This window comes from Pocillopora damicornis, chromosome 1 (assembly GCF_964200805.1).
Source record: "Pocillopora damicornis chromosome 1, jaPocDami1.2, whole genome shotgun sequence".
Classification (NCBI taxonomy): domain Eukaryota; kingdom Metazoa; phylum Cnidaria; class Anthozoa; order Scleractinia; family Pocilloporidae; genus Pocillopora; species Pocillopora damicornis.
Genome location: NC_142670.1, coordinates 8,032,501 through 8,040,307, shown reverse-complemented (window position 1 = coordinate 8,040,307; position 7,807 = coordinate 8,032,501).

The following is a 7,807-nucleotide window of genomic DNA, read 5'->3' as shown; positions in this document are numbered from 1 at the left end:
TGGTTTTAAGCTGTAATACAGGCTTGGCCGAACCGCTGTGACATCTGCACAAGTATCAACTTTGAATTCTGTTGGTTGTCCATTCATCACGACTTCAGCTTTCCATGAACTTTGTGCTTGTCCTTGAACAATAGCTACCTCAATTAGTTCACCCAGGAAGAATGCTTCGTCTTCATTCACTTTCTTGTCAGATCGAGATTTGCAAGCTTTGCCCAATGTCCTACTTTGGAGAGCTTGATACATTTAGATTCTCTGGCTGGACAAGGGCATAAAGGTTGGCAACTTCAAGCTTGTCACCGTTACTCAATTTACAAAACTTGAATGAAACGGATATTTTATAATAAGTGGACGCTAGCGAGGACCTTTTTGATTTCCTTCCAACGCAGGTTTTAATAAATGTGTTATAACACCATAAGTCGCCACTGTTACGAAATACTTAACATGAACTGTGCTAAACGAAAGGACACTATTGGAATACATTAGAATTACCTCGAACGTCCCCGTTGTTAACGCTACTATAATATTTGACTTGATGGGTTACTTCTAGCTTTGATAAGTATGGGCAAACCTGCACGCGCTGCGAGCTAAGCCGTGAGAGTTAGGTGCTACATCTGAGTACATAGGATATAGTGTATAGTATCATATCATACCTTGCTGCGACGGCGAGGGTGAGGGCGAGGGCGAGGGCGAGGGCGAGGGCGAGGGCGAGGGCGAGGGCGAGGGCGAGGGCGAGGGCGAGGGCGAGGGCGAGGGCGAGGGCGAGGGCGAGGGCGAGGGCGAGGGCGAGGGCGAGGGCGAGGGCGAGGGCAATGCCTAAGATGGATGAGAAAGTTTATCTTTAATTAGAACGACATGTCAACTGAGCTCTTTTTTACTATTTATGGCTTTCCTCCTGGCACAAGTTTGTATATTTCTCAAAATATTGGGTAGCGAGTGACAGGAAACGCATAGGGCGTAAAGGTTCGTTATTTCAAGCTTGTCACCGTTACTCAATTTGCAAAACTATACACTTATATTATAGAGAGTTAGGTGCTACACCTGAGTACATAGGATATAGGATATAGTGTATAGTATACAGTATCATACCTTGCCGCGACGGCGACGGCGACGGCGACGGCGACGGCGACGGCGACGGCGATGGCGATGGCGATGGCGATGGCGATGGCGATGGCGATGGCGATGGCGATGGCGATGGCGATGGCGATGGCGATGGCGATGGCGATGGCGATGGCGATGGCGATGGCGATGGCGATGGCGATGGCGATGGCGATGGCGATGGCGATGGCGATGTTGCCATCGCGATGTTGTTAACGCTACTATGATACTTGGGTTGATGGGTTACTTCTAACTCTCATAAGTATGGGCCATTTTGCACGCGCTGCAAGCTAGGGCATGACAGTTAGGTGCTACACCTGAGTACATAGGATATAGTGTATAGTATATAGTATATAGTATCATACCTTGCTGTGACGGTAACGGCGAGTGACAAGAAACACAAAGGGCGTAAAGGTTCGTAATTTCAAGCTTGTCACCGTTACTCGATTTACAAAACTTGGATGAAACAGATAATTTGTTATAAGTGGACACTAACGAGGACCTTTCTGATTTCCTTTCAACTTAGTTTTATAATAAATGTGTTTTTCAACCAGAAGTCGCCACTGTTACGAAATGCTTGACCCGAAGTGTGCTAAACAAATGAACACTATTGGAATACATTACAAATACATTGAACGTTCCCATTGTTAACGCTACTATGATACTTGGGTTGATGGGTTTCTTCTAGCTCTCATAAGTATGGGCCATGCTGCACGCGCTGTGAGCTAGGGCATGACAAGTGCTACACCTGAGTACATAGGATATAGTGTATAGTATATAGTATCATACCTTGCCGTGACGGCGACGGTGATGGCGACAGGGACGGCGACGGCAACAGCCCTGGCGACATCAATGGCCCCGGCGACAGGGACGGCGACGGCAACAGCCCTGGCGACATCAATGGCCCCGGGGACGGCGATGGCGAGAGCGGTGGCGATGTTGCTGCTTAAGATGGGTAAGAATGTTAATCTTCGATTAGAACGACATGTCAACCGAGCTCTTATTTACTTTTTAAGAAGTGTGCTAAAAAAATGGACACTATTGGAATACATTACAAATACATTGAACGTCCCGGTTGTTAACGCTACTATGATACTTAGGTTGATGGGTTACTTCTAACTTTCACAAGTATGGGCCATGCTGCACGCGCTACGAGCTAGGCCATGACAGTTAGGTGCTACACCTGAGTACATAGGATATAGTGTATAGTATATAGTATCATACCTCGCTGCGACGGCGACGGCGACGGCGACGGCGACGGCGACGGCGACGGCGACGGCGACGGCGATGGCGATGCTTAAGATGGATGAGAATGTTAATCTTCGATTAGAACGACTTGTCAACCGAGTTTTTTTTTGCTGTATACGGTTTTCCTCCTGGCACAGATTTTTGATATTTTTCAAAATATTGGGTAGCGAGTGACGTGAAACGCAAAGGGCGTAAAGGCTCGTAATTTCACCGTTACTCAATTTACAAAAATTTGAATGAAACGGATATCTTATATAAGTGGATGCTAGCGAGGACCTCTCTGATTTCCTTTCAGCGCAGGTTTTACTAAATGTGTAATAACACCAACACTCGCCATTGTTACGAAGTACTTAGCCTGAACTGTGCTAAACGAACGGACACTATTAAAATACATTACAAATACCTCGAACGTCCCCGTAGCTAACGCTACTATGATACTTGGGTTTATGGGTTACTTCTACCTTTCATAAGTATGGGCAATGCAGCACGCGCTGTGCGCTAGGCCATAACAGTTAGGTGCTACACCTGAATACATAGGATATAGTGTAAAGTATATAGTATCATACCTTGCTGCGACGGCGATGGCGATGGCGATGGCAATGCTTAAGATTGATGAGAATGTTAATCTTCGATTAGAATTACATGTCAACCGAGCTCTTTTTTACTATTTACGACTTTCCTCCTGGCACAGGTTTGTATATTTTTCAAAATATTGGGTAGCAACTGACAGGAAACACAACAAGCGCAAAGGATCGTAATTTCAAGCTTGTCACCGTTACTCAATTTACAAAACTTGTATGAAACGGATATTTTATAGTAAGTGGGTACTAGCGAGGACCATTTTTACTTCCTTTCAACACCGGTTTTAATAAATGTCTTACAACACCATAAGTCGCCACTGTTACGAAATACTTAACCCGAAGTGTGCTAAAGGAATGGACACCATTGGAACACATTACAAATACCTCGAACGTCCCCGTTGTTAACACTACTATGATACTTGGGTTGATGGGTTACTTCTAACTCTCATAAGTATGGGCCATTTTGCATGCGCTGCGAGCTAAGGCATGACAGTCAGGTGCTACTCCTGAGTACATAGGATATAGTGTATAGTATATAGTATCATACCTTGCTGCGACGGTAACGGCGACGGTGACGGCGACGGCCACGGCCATGGCGATTGCGACGGCGACGGCCACTGCGATGCTTAAGATGGATGAGAATGTTAATATTCGATTAGAACAACATGTTAACTGCGCTCTTTTCTACTGTTTACGGCTTTACTCCTGGCACAGGTTTGTACATTTTTGAAAATATTGGGTAGCAAATGATAGGAAACGCAAACGGTTTAAAGGTTCACAATTTAAAGCTTGTCACCATTACTGAATTTACAAAACTTGAATGAAACGGATATTTTATGATAAGCGGACGCTAGCGAAGACCTTTTTGGTCTCTTTTCGACACAGGTTTTAGTAAATGTGTTATAACACTATAAGGCACCTTTTGTTAAGAAGTACTTTACCCGAAGTGTGCTAAACGAACGAACGCTATTGGAATACATTACAAATACTTTGAACATCCCCATTGTTAACGCTACTATGAGAAGAAAAGACTAATAATCACATTACCGCATTAGGGTATTATGCTGCACTAATCACATCATAACATTCAGATAACCTGTACCAATATCACAGCGTTTAGGTATTGTTTTCTCGTAAATGATATTATGGCATCAGGGGGCCGTGCAAAAAGAATAACATTAACCAGAAATTTTGGACTCATCTGATAAGAGTAGTGGTTTGTGGCTTTTGCAAGAGCCTCGTCGATTAGAGTCCAGAGTTATCGGGATATGAGAGGGTCGCATTTAACTTGTTGTATCATTTCAAGATTAAAAATGTCTCTTCCGCTCTTTTTCTCACAACGCACACGCTTAACAACTTACCTCCTATCTTAATTCACTACTCATACACAAGGAGGGGGTGTGCAGATCGAACTAGGAGCGTGAGTGCTTCATGCTGTCCGACAAAGGTACAGAGTACGATAGACAACTAGTTACAACTGAATTAATTCTCGCGCAAAAAAACATTTTGTGTGCCGACGCGTGACAAGAAACCCAGAAGGCCCAGTGGAAAAGATGGGAACGTATTCCCTATCCTAATGCTGGGCACCAACCTCTGAGGTTTAGAGGTAAAACAGGCTAAATTATGTGAAAAAATTAACTTAAAGCTCGGAAAGTTCGAAAAATGAGATGTATACATTACAAATGTCAAACCTACTTTTCGAACTACAGCAAAAGACGCAATTAACGCCGTAGTGGCTCAAGTGCTTACATAGCGATAGGAGAATATTTACATTCTCTGTCACTGTCACTTACAGTTTAGTTCCGCCAGATAAAAAAATGCGTTTTCCTCAACGTTCAAAGTCCAATCAAAACATACTACATAGTTGCACTACATGAACATGTGGCACTTTTCATGCCTTTGAATTGTATTTCACCAATCAAATTTAATTTGGCCTTATTAGACTTCACTTCATCAAGTGTCATTTCGTTATAAACAACCTGCATTTTATCACGTATGCGAACGGCATTATCCAACATCACTAAAAAGAATTCCACGGAACTAAATGCTACTGATAGTAAATTTTCAACGCAATTCTCCCGCGTTTTGGCTTTTTCTACGAATTAAAGTTGCTTTTAGCTACCTTGGACTTATTCCATCGCGTGTTAATTCAGGTGGAAATTGGCAGATAGACAAGAACCAATCAAGGAGCCCTTTTTGAAATGCTATAATTATTTTCTCTTGTTCAGTGTATCTTCACTTATTCGAGATCGTATTATATCCTTGGTTAGGGTCTGTTGGAGATACGACAGAGTTTCTTTTTGCTTCTCGTAGTGAAATTACGAGGAATTCTATTTTGAGGCAGCTGACTGTAGACGAATAATGTTGATTTTCTCTCTGTCAGGGGAACGGCAGTAAAGGTAGTCTCTTTCTCAACAGTTATTTTGTCTGGTCACGCGACGCGTTCGCTCTCCAACGTAGAATATTGGGCGTTGTGTGACGAGATCAAGCAACAGCTGCGAAGTAGACAAAGGTAAGCGTGGTACCGATGCATTTTATTTTAACCGAGAAGTTTTTAGACGGGAGAGGCAATAGACCACAAAATACATGAGTGAGTGTAATAGCACCGTTAGTCTTTGACTTTTTTGTTTTGCTTTCCATCTCACGTTTTTAATCGTAAGCAGATGTAATTCAGCAAGAAATCTACGACTTATCGTTATGATAATTCAGTCACATCCTTTTTTTCCCGTTTATTTTAAGGTACATAAATATTAAATTGAAATTAAATTGCCTCACCTGTTTCTGGAAATTCCATCATCAAATGAAGGATGACTGTGGAAGAGAAAATGAGCAAAGAATTTGATTGTTATGTCGAAAATAACATTTGGAACAACAAAAAAAGTTTTTTAAATTTCGAGTTTGACCAGTACTAAAGCATTTTGTTTGCTACATGCACTTTAAAATCTACTCACAACTTTTCCTACCTTCCATTAGGGGCTGCCGGAGAAATTTAAAAAAAATGCAGCATCTCCGCAGCCAGGTGAACAAAAGTTGTTACAATTGGAAAACATTTTTAATGATACGGTTGACTTTCGCGAAAGTAAAAACATATTTTGCAGGCAATAGTTGCCCGTACCAGACGGTAGTTAAATAATCTGCTGGCTGGCAATTTGGATTAAATCTTTTTTTTTTTTACAACTCTAAAGCGGCTTGAGCACGCCGGAGCAGAACTTTTTTATTTGTTGAGCTTTAGCATCCGTTTTGACCTTTTCTATTTCCTTGGAAAGCTAACATTTAAAATCTAATTATAACATACAGCAGGACGGCATCATGTCACCTGAACAAGCTTATTGACTGCAAAAACGACTATTATCAAACGGAAAGGACTCGAATACAATTCTGCCCTTATGAAGACGAGGTAAAACGCTAACTGACCGAGCAGAACCTAACTAAGAATGGAAAATTCAGCGTGATATTCCCCTAATGTATTCTAGCGCTAATTCAAGAAGTTTGATTGGTTTGCCGCCGTTACAGAAAAAGAAGCAAAGTTTTTCCTTGAAACGGTCGGGCATTGCTAGCAAATACCGAAAAGTCGCGAAGGAATTGTCGCCGCTAAGATGTTTGTGACCATCAGAATCGCGCTTTGTAAAATAGCCTCCATCTGGTGCGAAGAAACGAAAAAAATCGATAATTCAGTAAAAGAGAAAATTAATAAAATGACATTATAATAAGAAGAATAAAAATGATGGAAAATACGAATTGCAAATCAATGTAGTCCATGAGTACACAACAGCCAGTCCAAAATAAAATCGATCAGTTAATTGATGGACACAATTTTAAGGTTTAATACTCCATAGGTAATCTAGATTTATAATTTTAAATGATACATGGCCACTTCATTAAGAAACGAAGTGCACGAGGACAATGGAAAAAAGGAAATACCACAAGAATTTTTTTGCTTTAGTGAGGTGGAATTAATTCCACGGAAGTGGTATACATACACATCGATATTCCAAATGTATTAAAAAGAGGGTTAGTGAACACAAATGGCACTGCCGGCTTTAGTTTTATCACGGCTAGAAACAAAGCTTTCAGTTGCTTTGATCTTTGTGATCGCGCGGTCCGCACTTCATTTTAAAAACTTCGTGATTGTATCTTACTGATTAATTGTTTTCAAATCATTTTGAATCGTGTCGTGGCAAAACTATATAAATAAAATTTGCAAACTTCGCGAAAAGGTGTTTGAGTGTTTGCCACCCAAGAAGTATAATGAAACGGAAACGATACTGGTGACTCTATCATTTCAATGATCTGAAATAACTTTTTTCTAGATTATTTAGAACGTACTACTGGAACCAGGGTATCAAGCAAGGGTCACATGCCGACGAAGCGACGGTAATGGCAACAGTCAGTATTAAACGGCATGTCATTTTTCCGTTCTGTGCCCATACGGAATCGGTCTAAGTGCGTGATGACCAGGTACACTTGAAAATACCAGGTGAAATTTCCCAGTTGTTTGTAATGTTGTTCTGCTTATTCAAAGCATGCCAAAAAAAAAAAAAAAGAAAACAATGTCTGTTTTTCATGGAGTCGAGAATTACCAGCAAACAGAAAAAAATGTTTTCGACCAAAGATGTTGATTTCTGCGTGCTCCATAACGTATTATTTGAAGAATAATACACAAAACAGTTTCAATGTGTTATCTATCTCTTTCCTTTGATTTTGTTTACTTGAAGCTCAAAACTAGTATGAAAATGATGGAAAATTGCGGTGTAAAATGACAAAGACTCGGTTTGTAACTGTGCCTCGAATTAACCGGGATGGGCGCTGATTGCTTTGGGCAACGACTTCACATGCTTGGAGCAAAGCAAATACGAGCGTCTCATAGCCTTGTTTTCCCTGAA